We start from the raw sequence: 14,042 nt of genomic DNA on the forward strand, positions 1-14,042 counted from the left end.
GAAACATCTTCCCTGCATCCAGTCTGTCTAAACCTGTCAGAATTTTATACGTTTCAATGAGATCCCCTCTCATTCTTCTAAACTCTAGTGAATACAGGCCTAGTCGACCCAATCTCTCCTCATACGACAGTCCTGCCATCCCAGGAATCAGTCTGGTGCACCTTCGCTGCACTTCCTCTATGGCAAGTATATCTTTTCTTAGGTAAGGAGACCAAAACTGCACACAGTACTCCAGGTGTGGTCTCTCCAAGGCCCTGTATAACTGTAGTAAGACATCCTTGCTCCTGTACTCAAATCCTCTTGCAATGAAGGCCAACATATCATTTTCCTTCCTAACTGCTTGCTGCACCTGCATGTTTGCTTTCAGTGACTGGTGTACAAGGACACCCAAGTCCCTCTGTACATCAACATTTCCCAATCTATCACCATTTAAATAATACTCTGCCTTTCTGTTTTTCCTACCAAAGTGGATAACTTCACATTTATCCACATTATACAGCATCTGCCATGTATTTGCCCACTCACTCAATTTGTCTAAATCGCCTTGAAGCCTCTTTGCATCCTCCTCACAACTCACAATCCCACCTAGTTTCGTGTCATCAGCAAACTTGGAAATATTACATTTGGTTCCCTCATCCAAATCATTGATCTATATTGTGAATAGCTGGGGCCCAAGCACTGATCCCTGCGGTACCCCACTAGTCACCGCCTGCCTCCCCGAAAAAGACCCATTTATTCCTACACACTGTTTCCTATCTGTTAACCAATTTTCAATCTATGCCATTACCCCCAATCCCATGTGCTTTAATTTTGCACACTAACCTCTTATTGGGACTTTATCAAAGGCCTTCTGAAAATCCAAATACACCACATCCACTGGTTCTTCCTTATCTATTCTACCAGTTACATCCTCAAAAAACTCCAATAGGTTTGTCAAACACGATTTCCCTTTCATAAATCCATGTTGACTTTGTCTAATCCCGTTGATATTTTCTAAGTGTCCTGTTATCACATCCTTTATAATAGACTCTAGCATTTTCCCTACTGCTGATGTTAGGCTAACAAATAGTTCCCTGTTTTCTCTCTCCCTCCTTTTTTAAATAGTGGGGTTACATTTGCCACCCTCCAATCTGCAGGAACTGTTCCATAATCTATAGAATTTTGGAAGATGACAACCAATGCATCCACTATTTCCATGGCTACCTCTTTTAGTACTCTGGGATGCAGATTATCAGGCCCTGGGGATTTATCAGCTTTCAGTCCCATTAATTTCTCCAGCACTTTTTTTTACTAATACAGGTAGACTATCCTTTATCCGAAAACCTCGGGACCAGCCGAGTTTCGGATAAAGGAGAATTTTGGATTTCGGAAGGTGGGTCCGTGGGGGGGTCCGCGGGGGGGTCGGCGGTTGTCGGGGCTGGCGGGGTCGGCGGTTGTCGGGGCCCGCGGGGGGGTCGGCAGTTGTCGGGGCTGGCGGGGTCGGCGGTTGTCGGGGCCGGCGGGGTCCGCGGGGGGGTCGGCGGTTGTCGGGGCTGGCGGGGTCGGCGGTTGTCGGGGCCGGCGGGGTCCGCGGGGGGGTCGGCGGTTGGCGGGGCCCGCGGGGGGGGTCGGCAGTTGTCGGGGCTGGCGGGGTCGGCGGGGTCCGCGGGGGGGTCGTGCGCACGACTTACCCTTTATCTGAACTTCCGAAACCGGAACCCTCTAAAAACCGAAGGTTTTTTCGTTCGTACGCACGACTTACACTGAACGAAAAAACCTTCGGTTTTTAGAGGGTTTCGGTTTTCGGAAGTCCGGATAAAGGGTAGTCTACCTGTACTAATTTCCTTTAATTCCTCCTTCTCACTAGACCCTTTGTTCCCTAGCATTTCTGGGAAGTTATTTGTGTCCTCTTCCATGAAGGCAGAACCAAAGTATTTGTTTAATTGCTCGGCCATTTCCTTGCTCCCCATTATAAATTCTCCCATTTCTGACTGTAAGGGACCTACATTTGTCTTCACTAATCTTTTTCTTTTTACATACTTTTAGAAGCTTTTACAATCCGCTTTTATGTTCCTAGCAAGTTTACTCTCACACTCTATTTTCCCCTCTTAATCAATCTCTTGGTCCTTTTTTGCTGAACTCTAAACTGCTCCCAATCCTCAGGCTTGCTACTTTTTCTGACAACTTTATATGACTCCTCTTTGGATCTAATACTATCCTGGTAATGATTCTGCTTTTGTCATTTTCAGCTCCTCCAGACCCACCTTTTGTTCCTTTTATTGTCCCGTTACCATTCCCTTTTGCCTTGCACCCATCATCCCATTTGTCATTTAATCACTCCTGCCTTCTACGCTATCAGACCTTCCCTTTTGCTCTTTCCTCCCCTCCCCCTTTTGCCTGCCTCAGTACTTGCTTAAAACCTGTTATATCTGTAACTTTTTCCAGTTCTGATGAAAGGTCAGACCTGAAACTCTAACTCTGTTTCTCTCTCCACAGATGCTGCCTGCGTATTTCCAGCAATTTCTGTTTTTATTTCAGATTTCCAGCATCTGCAGTATCTTGCTTTTGAATAACCATATGCTTATCAACATCATCAAATATCATGAATGGTCACAGTCCCAGGATAGGTTCTGATCAAACCAACTCAGTTAGAACAATTATAATTATTAACTGCATCCCATTATCCAGTTTACAACTTTATTCTTGATTTTACAAAATTTCACTTTAGTCCTAAGTCTGTTGTGAAGGGGCTGATTGCGTGCCTTCTGAAAGTCAAAATGTATATCAACTAGATCACATGCTTCCACTAGCTCAGCTAGATGAATGACCCCAATTGTTGTTCACAAATCTCTACCGGTTTCAATTTTTTGCCTTTAGTGTCACAAGAAGCTGGTCAATGATTTCTTTATAGTAAACATTAGTCATTTTCCCACTATAGATACCAAGATAACATGTCTATGATTCTGATAATCATGTTCCTGAACTGTTTTTAAAGATGAAAACCTTTTGGAATAGCCTCATACCTTGCCCACACACCTCTTTGAGTTAAAATCAGGACGTCAGTGACTGCACACATGTTGCCATCAGAGATGGAGAGATGAACCGCTGTACTTGCTCTTGTGAGGTCATTAAACCTCATCCTACACTGAGGAAGAGAGTGTTTGAAGACCAGGACCTCAAACCCAGCACTAAGCTCATGGTCTACAGAGCAGCAGTGATACCCGCCCTGCTGTATGCCTCAGAGACATGGACCATGTACAGCAGGCACCTCAAAGCACTGGAGAGGTACCACCAACGCTGCCTCCGCAAGATCCTGCAAATCCAGTGGCAGGATAGGCGCACCAATGTCAGTGTTCTTGCTCAGGCCAGCATCGAAGCTTTGACCATGCTCAATCAGCTCCGATGGACGGGTCACATTGTCCGCATGCCCGATACGAGACTCCCAAAACAAGCACTCTACTCGGAGCTCCAGCACAGCAAGAGAGCCCCAGGTGGGCAGAGGAAACGCTTCAAGGACACCCTCAAAGCCTCCTTGGAAAAAGTGTAACATCCCCACCGACACCTGGGAATCCCTGGCCCAAGACCGCACAAAGTGGAGGAGAAGCATCCGGGAAGGCGCCGAATACCTCGAGTCTCTTCGCCGGGAGCAAGCGGAAGCCAAGTGCAGGCAGCGCAAGGAGCGCACATCAACGCAAGCACCCAACCCACCCGCCCCTTCAACCATCGTCTGCCCCTCCTGTGACAGAGACTGTAGGTCCCGCATTGGACTCATCAGTCACCTGAGAACTCATTTTTAATGTGGAAGCAAGTCATCCTCGGTTCCGAGGGACTGCCTAAGAAGACACTGAAGCCAAGTCCTGGGGGTGATGCTGCGGACATTGACCCTCTCCGCCACTTCTATCTAGGCCTGCTGTTTAGTCATTCTGGGGATGCTTCTGTGGGTGCTGCAAACACTACCTCCCCCCTTGCCCTGACCTCCTCCACCAGGACCTCCATGAAGCTATTTACGTCTCATTTCAGAGATTCCCCTCTTTGCAGCAGTACAACATTGAAATGTAAAATCAAGGAGTGCAAGCTCGCTTTAAGAGATGCATTCCCACTTAAATAGGCCATGGGAGGCCTGCCAGAAATTGCGCAGAGAAAATGGGCAGGTCTGAGGCGATTGGATGGGCAGATAAAATGAAGAGTGGTGTGGTGGTACAGTAGGTTGTAGTACTAGTGTACTTGGCCACATAGTGGTGGTATAGTGGACACTTCTTGCGATTTTTCTCTGACACTTTGAATTCTCAGTCTAAGCCATACTGTCTTGTGAAGGTGACATGCAAGCCCTAGATATTGCCCCATAAGAAGGGAGAAAAATCTGAGATATTTTGGCTGTTTTTGAGGAATTTCATTGCCACTTTTGTAATGGCACTGATAGTGGGGCCTTGCAATGGGTTGTTATTAGGACTTCAATGGCAAAATCCTATTGGAGGAGAGAACATATAAGCGTTTTAACAATTAAGTCTTGGGTTCAAATGCAGTTTGATCTGATGTCATAAATCATGAAAGCAGCATTCATCACCACAATACTGTGGCTGAACTCTGATTTACAGAAAACATTCTCTTTCATGTGTATCTGTGCTCTCTAGAAATTGACTTGAGAAGGCTCATTCAATTCACCTCACATCATTTACAACCATCAAAGAGATGTATCTCATCTAATTTGTCTGTGCTTGTGTCAAACCCAGGTCCCACAGATGAAAGGGCAGTATTCCAATCTACTGCAACATCAATCCTTACTATTTTACCTTCCTTAATTTCAATATCTTGTATGATCTCTGCATCTATTGAACAACACACTGGGTGGGATTCGCATAGATCCACTATGCAATGCATACTCTGATCTATTTGCAACAGGCCTTGTGCATACACATTAACAGGTCCTGACATAACATACTCCAGGCTCTGATTCACAAATATGAAATACTTACATTACATATACATGAACCTACCTAACGCATACTGTTTCCTACATTGCAACAGTGACTACACTTCAAAAGTACTTCATTGGCTGTAAAGGATTTTCGGACGTCCTGAGGTCGTGAAAGGCGCTATAGAAATGCAAGTCTGTCTGGCTACCTCTGTCTGTCTGTCTTTCCCAACCCTGATTTTGGTCACCCTTCCTAATATCTCCTTCTTTATCTTAGCTATTCTTGTCTGATTACACCTTTTGTGTAGCACCTTGGGATGTTTTTCTATGTTAAAGGCACTACATAAATGCAGGTTGTTACTGTGGATCGTACACACTCCAAGTTCTGACCTACATACTGAAAGCCCTGAAATTCTGACCTACACAGTAAAAAATCCAACCTTACAGGCCCATAGCACTAAATTAAATGATTAAAAAAAACTGAAATGCAACCAAAATGTATATTTTTTTAATTAGTAAAGAGTTACCATGTGCAACTCAATTGCTGATATATTGTCAAAATAATGCAACCTAACACATGTGATAGGTTGAACTTTATAGGTTTGCATTCAGGAGAGCACGCATGGTGTCTTCAATCCCATGTACCTTCTGTGGATTACCATATGCGACCAATCTCTCTGCCTGTCCTCTTAATTAAAGTCAGAATTTGATCTGATTGCAAATGGACTCATTTCCTTTAAAAATGAGATGATATCAAGGACTTCAACAAATTGTAGCTCTTCCAATACGAAACATGAAGGCTAGAGTTTCCAATCCAGCATTAATTGACCCGTGCCTCGTTAGCAGCCACCCAATAATTAATGTGCAGACCCTGCCTGATTTTGTGGGGTCAACTTTATTTAATTAGCGTGGACAGGCTTCCAGTCCATATTGGGCCAGGTACTGAGAGCATGCTGGGGAGGTGGGCATGTGGGAAATCACGCGTAAGCAGCCCTTGAACAAAATCTCTTGGCCAGCTAAATGGAAACACGAAAAAAAACACAAGGAAAAAAAGTTCAGTGTCAAAATGCCATAAATCATATAATGGAACTCTTTAAATCCAGCAGTCTCTGGCAGTCCCAGATGGCCATTTTTATGAGAGGATAGATGACAGAGCCACTATACTGGTGTAAATACTGGGAAATTGAATGGACACCTAAATTACATCATCGGGGCCTAATCTTAATGTAAACCTCCAACCTAGTAGGTGTTTCCATTGGCAGTACAGAACCTAACCAAAAAACTGGATGAGGTTCTAAATCCTGCGTAATGGATATTCAGCATATTTGCAATTGGCCATGAGTCTCACCACTTTATACCCATTGATCGGGCAGAACTGATAGGAAAAACTACCCCAAACTTTTTGTGTAAGACACAAACACCTCTGCAGATGTTATCAAACTTTCCACCCGTGTGCTAATTACAGGAACTGTGTCTTAATTTTTTCCCAGCAGCAATGGGATAGCTGCTGGTTGCTTGCTACCCTTCGTTTTTGAGTCTGCAGTTTGAAGTCCATCGGTACCTGTCAACGGCTTTTGTAACAGAATCCTCGTTTCTGTTGCATTCTTGTTTAAAACTCTGCATTTTTTTTATATGGTTATAAAATGGAACATTACGAAGATTCAATGTCATATTATTTCCTGGCAATCAATTGCAAATTGTGTATAATAGGCAAGCAGTGATAACATGGATACCCTCCTGCAATAACAGTATGGGCCTGAGTGAACAACCATAGGCATCCACAACTGTTACCAAAACATGCACCCGGAAGAAAATAAAACCATGAAGTTCTGAATTTATATATTATAACCAGATCTTATCTGAGATTCTGATAACTATAAACAATTTGATGTTGCTTTTGTGGTTTTTGACATCAGATCAGACTACTATAATCTCTCAGCTATCCATCATTGAGTATGACTTTCACCTAGTCAGTACATGTATTATCACTTATTATAAATCTCAAACCTCTCTCTCATATATATGTGTACTAAACTAAAATCAAAAGATAAAAAGAACCACTGGCAAAAGGTTCTTATGAATATTGCAGTGTTACTGAACAGATACTGATTTATTCTCACTAACTTTTTTAAATATCTGTACATGAAAAAGCTATTCACTGCACTCTCAATTGTATTTTCTCTTCTTCCAAGAAGAGTTCACAAGAGGAGGATGAGGTACTATTTCATTTTCTTCATGATCAACAGCAACTTTAGACCTCAGTTGTCTACCCTATTTAGGTGTCATTTACATTTTTCCTTTAGCATGTCTGATTGTCCTTTTTTGTTTTTCCAATGCCTTTCAAATATCTGCATATCAATCATCACCTGAATTGATCATCATATAGTGTAAAACACTTTATGCATCTTTCCAGCTCTTTTAAATCTGTTCATAGACTGTTGAATCCATTAGCCGCCGCTTTAATAAAAGAGTCAATATACAGTGTTTGCATTCTTGACCTCTCCCCATTGTTCTCCTCCTCCCTCTTGGTCTTCCTGTGCATGTCCTGACTTGTCCTTGTCAGTCTTATAAACCCCACTTCTCCAGCTGATCTTGCCAGTTCTGATGAAGGATCACACATGAAATCTTGACCTGGCTTTCTCTTTCAGTTGCTGATTGACCATTAGAGATATTTTCCGAAACAAAATGTAGCTATTCAGAGTGGCAGAAGGTGGGAAGTGGGGTCCCACAAGGATCAGTGCTGGGACCACTGTTGTTCACAATTTATATTAACGGTTTAGACTTTGGAATCAAAAACACAATTTCTAAATTTGTGGACGACACCAAATTGGGAGGAATAGTCAACACTGAGGAGGACTGCAACAAATTACAAGACATTAATAAACTTGCAGAATGGGCAAATGAATTTCAACATAGATAAGTATGAGGTATTACACTTTGGTAAGAAAAATAAGGAGGTCACATATTACTTGGAAAATAAGAATCTAAATGGGGTAGAGAAGCAAACGGATCTGGGAGTACAGATGCACAAATCACTGGAAGTCACGACGCAGGTCAATAAGGCCATAACAAAAGCAAACCAAGCATGAGGGTTTATTTCTAGAGGACTAGAATTGGAAAGTAGTGAAGTTATGCTAAACTTGTATCGAACCTTCGTTAGACCACTTGGGAGTACTGTGTACAGCTCTGGTCGCCATATTATAAAAAGGATATACAGGTACTGAAGAGGATGCAAAAATGATTTACAAGGATGATACTAGAACTACGAGGATATAGTTATCAGGAAAGGATGAACAGCCTGGGTTTCTTTTCTCTTGAAGAGAGAAGGCTAAGGGGTGACCTAATAGAGGTCTTTAAAAATGATGAAAGGTTTTGATAGAGTAGACACAGTGAGAGTGTTTCCACTTGTGGGGAAGAGCAAAACTAGAGGCCATCAATATAAGATAGTCACCAAGGAATCAAATAGGGACTTCAGAAGAAACTTCTTTACCCAGAGAATGGTGAGAATGTAGAACTCGCTACCACAGGGATTGGTTGAACTGAATAGTATAGATGTTTTTAAGGGGCGGTTAGATAAGCATATGAGGGAGAAGGGAGTAGAGGGTTATGCTGATAGATTTAGATGAGGAAAAACAGGAGGAGGCTCGAGTGGAGCATAAACGCCGGCATGGACTGGATGGGCCGAATGGCCTGTTCCTGTGCTATAAATTCTATGTAATTATATGTAAAAACAAAATACTGTGGATGCTGGAACTCTGAAATAAAAACAGAGAATGCTGCTAACACTTAACAGGTCAGGCAGCGTCTGTGGAGAGAGAAACAGAGTTAATGTTTCAGGTCAGCGACCTTTCATCAGTTTCTCTCTCCATAGATGCTGCCTGGCCTGCAGAGACTAAATTATCTGGTTTTGTTTCAGATTCCAGCACTTGATGTTTTTCTTTTTATATTTAATAAAGGAAAACATACTTGCTTCATACATATTGGAAAAAAAGTTGATTCTTAAAGGAGTAACATTGGTTTAAATTGAAAGAAAACTTTTTTTTTTTAATTGCCAGATTAGCTCCTGTTTCCTAATGAGATTGTCAAGTCAATTTACAGCTGTCAATAAAAGTCAAGAAAGACCAGAAGAAAACTCGCTGTGAAACTGCATCTTTTTGTGCAGCTATCAGGCTCGGGTAAGGAGAGAAGCGGTCAGGCTGCTGCTCCAGTTTCAGTGCTGCAATAATATCCACTCGGTGTCTCTTGGAAACTACTGGGTCATCACACAGCACATCGTGGAATTTCCCATGTTGTTTACACAAAGAGGAAAGAAGCATAATGAGGGGCAGGTGGTGTTGGACACTTTATAGGCAAAATAATAATGTTGTAAATAACCTCTTTAAATAACCTCACCCTTTCAAATGAAATGTTCATGGTGGTTGTCCTGGGAGGTTAAAATAAGACAGAATCACAGAGTAAAATATTATAAAAAGTCGGTGAACTTTGGTTTGAGAATAATTCAGACATTAGCTACTTTAAATGTATATTTTATTGTGAAACTAATAACTTTTTTTTGTATCCAGCAAAATAACAAGATCATAGGAATGTCATCACCTCCAAGTCATACACCACCCTGCCTTGGACAGATACCACTATTTCTTCATCGCTGCTGGATCAAAATCCTGGAATTCCATACCTAACACCATCCTTGGTGCATCATCAGTACAAGGAATGCAGCAGTTCAAGGAGAGGACCCACCATCATCTTAGGACTAGGGACGGGCAATAAAAATGTGGCTTTGCAGTGTCACCCGCGGCTCCAGCACAAATAAAGCAAAACTCTGTGGGTGTCAGGAACGCCATGGGATTTACCAGGCTATGGTCGACCACAAAGTTTTCCTTCGGTGAAATAAAGTTCGGACAGCCTCAACCCAGTTCTTACCAACAAGCGAGCATGGACGCAAAGCACAAACCTGCTTCTATCTTGGCACTAAATTGGCAATCTCACTCAGAGAAGCCTCAAGGTTGGCTCCTGTTGAACATGAGAATGTTACAGTACTAGGGGATGCTCTAGTGATGTTGGAGTTAAGACACATTGATGGGACACTTGCTCTGAATCTCACCCATGTTATATCTGAATTGGGAATGTTTGATGCTGACAATGAGTGACCAAAATGGGCAAGTATTTCATTCCCCAGCCCTAACATCTCCCACATTGTTGAGCACAAAAACTGACCAAAAAAAGGTTATGGAGTTTGACATAAACAAAGCTTTAATCAACTGTTTTACAACATGGAGGTCTAGTTGTGTCCTTCACTAGTTCCTGTTAAGAATGTCCTGTGCAAGCTGGGCCCGTGCCCGAGTATTTATACTCTCCCTGGACAGCGCCACCCGCAGGCCACTCAGTATTATTTCATAAGTCTTTCTTTCATGAATGACCGATTCATGTCAGAGTTCATCTGCCTTTTTATAATTTTGGGTGTGAAACAAATCTGATTTAAAATAATTCATTTGATCACATTTAAACAAATCTCCAACCTGTTCTGAAGTCCGTCAGTACAGTATTTATATAATCATTCTCGATATATGCAACTCTAGTTATAAGAAACTTTTGTTATCTAAGCCAACAGGATTTCACTGTATTAAAAAAACCTCTCTCATCTAGAAAACAACAGCTAACATTAAACATCGTAATTCATGGGAGCATAGACTTAGGTACATACAAAATGTTTCCCGTACATAGAATGGCTTTGCACAAGCCTTTGTGCTAATTAAAACAACTTACCCAGCACAAGAGAAACTTACACCAGTTATCTAGTCTTCTTGTAATTCACTTTAAAAATGAATTACGGTAATACCAGAAATGCTTTGTTCTTTTTAGTCAGCTGACTATGCCTTATTATTATTTGAAACAGCTATAAGTGCTTGTCAAAGACTCTCATCCATATTTAACACATCACTCATCAATATAACACATGAAAAAAGAAATGCTGCTCTATCCCGATTAAATGAAGAGCCTTCTCATGTTTTCTGGGCCATTCATTGTATGAAGGAATGTAAAACCAAATTAATGTAACATCTGTAATAGACAGTACCTAAAATTATGGCCAATATAGGGCACAAAGTAAGAGGGATTGATTTTCCACCCCCTCTGTCTGAGTGTAAGTCAGGCAGCAAATAGCCGAAATATGCCCGAGTGGAAAGCACCTGAACACATCTGTACATCCAGGTTCAGGTGATCTGCATGTTCTTGACATGCTTAGCGCCTGAGGATTAGATACAAGCCCAATCAAAGGAGCAAATTTAAAAACCTACGGCAACTTTAAGTGGAAATTGCTGTTTAGGACGTTGGCTTCACCGTACAGCTGAAGAGATGCCCGGCAGCTGTCTAGGCAGAAGCAGGGGGGGCCCTGCTTTCATGAAAAATGATAGAAATTTTGCTGCAGCAAGTGCAGCTCAGACAGGACCTCCACGTTCCATGAGATCAATGTCTCCCAGATAATGGGACGCAGTAGAACCAGCGGACACGGCCTGTGCTTCAGGGGAGGTAAATTCAAAAATAAGCTGCAAAAATATTATTTCAGTGGTAAATCTATAGATCAGGCTCCCCAGGGAGATGGTGGAAGCAGATTGGGTGTTCCTTCATTCAAATGCAAATTCGATAGATTTCTTTCAGAAAATAACATTTCGGGAGACAGTATATGAGTAATTTGAGACATGACATGTGGTAAGTGTAGTGGCTTGGGAGGAACAGGTGACTTTGGTCCTATGGTTCCCAAAGATTTCCATCATGAAAGTGTTTGTCATGGTCCAGTCCCAAATCTGATGCATCAGTACGTATTCCCAGCCATAGTGCTTAACTGGTAAAGGTGTTAAACACAAGTTTCTCTTCAAACCAAGAAGTCTTTTGGTGTTCCGTAAACCAGGCAAATGGCGCATTCATTCCACTGAGTGAAATCCAATTAGTCATTCTGAAATAACGGTATAATCTCTAATAGATTTTCTATAATATCCTGCCATTCTGTGAAATTGTCTGACATTCAACATTATCTTAGGCTATGCAAATACACTTATAGCTGTTACCTTTCGAGGATTCTGTTTAATGCCATCAGTAGAGACAATGGGCTGGATTTTCATTGAGGAGGTGGGTAGGAGGCGGGACTACAACTTTTGGGGCTGTAGTCCTGCCTCCATCGAGTTCTAGCCAACCCATGCGATTTTGACTTGATTGACCTTGTTGAGCCCGTCCAGCAGGCTCAGCAGGCCAATTAAGGGCCACCCGGCAACAGGTGACATCACAGATTGACATTTCATTTGTCAAGACCTTTTGACAGATGAAATATCAGGGTTTGACAGCTGTTTGTAGCTGTCAAACACTGACAATGTTCTGTCCTCCTCACGACTATGATTCGACAGACAGCTAAACCCTCATCACCAAACAGGAGGCGTTGTTACTTTTAATCCAGTTTAATGACACAGGGTGAAACTACAAAGAGAGCAAGAAATTACAACATCAAATAAGGCTGATTGGTATTATAATCACAATCTGAATACACAAATAAACCTAGGATAGAATGAAATGTTACCACTATAACTCAACAGTTCTATTACAATTTGAGGTAAATCTGATACAACAATCAAAGGTCTAACACATGAATGCCAGGGGAAAGACTAATAGCCAGCCACATGGAAACTCCACAAGTGCAATATTTTAACTCATCTGGCCACAAATATCAAGAAATGGTGGCATAGATCAAACATAAAGACATCTGATAAAAGGCTACTTACAGACAATGCCAATCAAAGGGGGAAACTGAGAAGGATGGCGTTAGATACTGTATACATCACCAGCCATGAATTCTGGGCTCCCTCGAGGTTGTGTTTTACTTTCACTTTCTCATCATGTCACATGACATAAATCAACAATAAGGAGGTAAGTAGTAAAACCACTAGGGGGAGACAAAACACAATACTAAAAGTCTCATAGGGGACATAACAGACAATCTGTACTCTAAGTTAATTCCTTCCTCTCAGGATGATTTAGAGATCTCCCCAGAACAGAAAGCTGAATGCTGCAATTTTTGACAGATCACGGCCATTCTGCTTTCTGTGCCGGTGAGATGAGCGACTCCCGAGACCTGAAGGAAGGAAGGCTGTAAAGGTAAGTAAAACTTCTTTAAACACACCAAACACGCTTATCTCTGCACTCATGCATCCATCACTCACCTGAACACCGGACATCTCGAACCCTCCAAGCCCATCAGCCCGACGGCCCGCCTCGCTAACTTGGCGTGGTTTGGAGCTGTCAGGAATCTCACACTTCAGCTATGAAAATAGGGATTAGGCTAAAAACTGCCTGTTAACAGGCAGTTAATTGGCACTAATCCCCTTCCCGCCTCGGGAGGCGGGTCCCAGTGCGGGTCGGGTACCCGCCTCCTTTGGAACTGGCATGGGGGCAGGATGGGTTTGTGCCCCCTGATTTCGGGATTTTAACCCCCCACACGCCTCCAATCCCACCTCCACGGCTCAGTGAAAATCCTGCCCAATATGTCCTAAGAATGCCATTTCCTTTCTCAAAAATTTGAATGTTTCAGTTTTACAGTCAGTCCTGCTTTCTGCAGCCAGAACACTTCCTGCAGATCAATCAGATGGTTGAGTATTGTGGATGATGTCACAGAAGTGGTGTCCAAGTGCACTGCACAGTAATGATAAATCAGACCAGTCAGCACATCATTCATAAGGTGCTGGAATGTAGCAGGAGCGTTGCACAGCCCAAATGGTAGTACTGTATCTTGAACTGAAACAAACCTCGGCCGTGCTGAAATGCCATCTTGGACCTGTTATCGGGACGTACACCCACTTTCCAATACCCAGAAGTCAGATCCAGTGTGCTTTTGATAGAAATTCTAAAGTGTCATTAACACAAAGCATTTAATATTTTTCTTCAATGGTCAATTCATGTAGTCAACACAGAATCTAACCCCCCGATGCCTTTTGAACTATGACCACAGGAAACACCCTCATACATTAGGTTGTTTCAGTAATATCATCTGCTAGCATCAACTCTTGACATGTTGGTCTACTGATGTTCTTTTTGTCAGTGATGTGGAACAAGGGGTTACGGCAATGGGAGCAGCCTCTCCTGTATCAGTATAATGTATAATCATATTAAT

At 42.3% G+C, this 14,042-nt stretch overlaps 1 long non-coding RNA gene across 1 annotated transcript; it reads left to right on the plus strand.

The window, feature by feature from the left end:
- The first annotated feature begins 9,207 nt into the window (after nucleotides 1-9,207).
- Nucleotides 9,208-10,343, plus strand: LOC147104310 (uncharacterized). Its single transcript, XR_015072390.1, has 2 exons — nucleotides 9,208-9,362; nucleotides 9,454-10,343. It is a non-coding gene; the product is annotated as an uncharacterized LOC147104310 (long non-coding RNA).
- Nucleotides 10,344-14,042: the final 3,699 nt, after the last annotated feature.

Source organism: Somniosus microcephalus, chromosome 19 (genome assembly GCF_052327205.1).
Source record: "Somniosus microcephalus isolate GS21.2 chromosome 19, FLI_Smic_1.0, whole genome shotgun sequence".
Taxonomy (NCBI): domain Eukaryota; kingdom Metazoa; phylum Chordata; class Chondrichthyes; order Squaliformes; family Somniosidae; genus Somniosus; species Somniosus microcephalus.